We start from the raw sequence: 1,966 nt of genomic DNA on the forward strand, positions 1-1,966 counted from the left end.
CCATTAGAAGCAATGATGGTGATTATGAAGGAAGGCCGACTCCACCTGTAAGAAAATTACAGGTTGCACCAAGGAAAAGAGTGCGCTTGGGACGTGTTCTCTGGCCCGTAAAGGGGTCACAACGTTTGCTACATTTATTCTCAACTAATTAAAATACTCATACCCAACTAATTCTCCTTTAAAATCGTTTCAATGGGACCCGAATATTTTCCATTCATTTATTCTTTTCCTATTTTCTCTTTATTAGTATACTAGTAACTAAGAAGAGAATATTGCAATATTTCAAATTATTTATAATCGTTTTTTCGGGAGTTTCCTTTTTTGAGGGCCCAAGAGTGCGAAAAAGTGGTTTTTATTAATTTCTCTGGCAATATGTTTGTGTTGGTGTCTCGAAACTCAAATCAACAACAAAAAATCGCAGAAAATTCCAATTTGAAATTTCACCTAGGTCCCATTTTGGCGGTAATGAGGTTCTTGTTTAAGTTGATCGGTCCGATTTTGCTGAACCAAATTTCAGTTTTCATTTCTGAGTTGAAATTCGTCTTCATCATCTTCTGCATATAGAGTGAATTCAGTGGACCTCAGACATAACACAATACTATTCACAATAGTAGAAAGGTCTCCGGAAGCAGACTAGTGCTGCGCTAGATATGTGTTTCACAGAAGTAGATATTAGTGCCGAACCTCCCGGTTGATTTATGCAGATCTCTTCTTCAGCATTCATCCGGCTTCACACCAAATATAAATACAAGACCAAACTAGTTTCAAACTAGGATTTGGATAAAAAAAATCTTTTTTTTTATTGGGGCCTAGGAGGTGGCCTCATTAAATGATTTGGAAATTTGAGAATTCAATTAGGTGCGTCTGTTCTCCGTTATCTATTTTGAATCTAGCACGCATGAACCCATAACCTCATAGTTACCTCGCTCGCTTTCCTTCCTACTATACTTCATACTTGAGGAAACTTCTACGTGAGTCAGTACCAACAATTAGGACTGGAGCCAGTCTCTAGAAGGCCTCATGTCCTATAGGGTAGCCACGGATGTATTACTAGGAAAACGATATGTTTCGAGACGAAACTTAACTTTTGAACTTTGACACAATCACAATACTTTTACATGGTTTTTAATGCGTTATGAGTAAGTACATTGGATTTGGCCTTCTCAGAAAGGATACAGTTATAAATTATGTAATATTTATTATTACCATACTTTAAACACGAATAGCAAGTAATTTTTGTGAATTAAGCTTTAAAATATTTCTTATTACTGTAATATATGGCATCTTACACAGTATTATTATGTAGCTTTGCACTTCTTTTATTTTAAAACTTTGGCATGTATCCATTGCAATGTTCAATATTTGTATTGCATCACAGATCTTATTATTTATTGTTGGCAGGTCAACAGTTTATTTAAGGAAATGTAGTCTGACTTGTTTAACTTCTGCTCTGCCGTATTCTGTATTTTCTTTTTTATGTAAACTTAATTTAAAGTTTAGTGTTGTTTAGTCTCAGTGCTTTATCCTTTTACTAATTTTTCAAAACTCTTTTCTCACGTGTTCTGTAATTATTTTCAAATATGCATTTAGAGAACTTCTTTAATAATTGAAGAGTATTAATAATCTATTTATGATCTACTGAAATTGAGTTTCTTCTGACTCACATCTGGGCGGAAAAGTGCTTATAGAGAAGGCTTCACTACAAGGCTTTCCCGATTCAAGGAAAATTAGGAAACAGGAAGTGTTTTTCATAAGAAAATAATTTTATTTTACATTCTGTGTTTTTTAAAGAAAAGGCAGTAAGTTTGACTGAAGAATACTTAAAATTTTATTGAAGAAATGAAAAGTAGTGTTTGAAGTTGAAGCGAGTATATTGAGGTACTATTGGGGAAGGAGTTCCGGCGACCTTGATGTCCTGGTGACCCAGTTGGAGTGAGTGGGGTGCGCTGGCAGGATGCGGCAGACC

This window comes from Rhodnius prolixus, unplaced genomic scaffold, assembly GCF_049639745.1.
Source record: "Rhodnius prolixus isolate KJV_2025 unplaced genomic scaffold, Rpr scaffold_7, whole genome shotgun sequence".
In the NCBI taxonomy this organism is placed as follows: Eukaryota; Metazoa; Arthropoda; class Insecta; order Hemiptera; family Reduviidae; genus Rhodnius; species Rhodnius prolixus.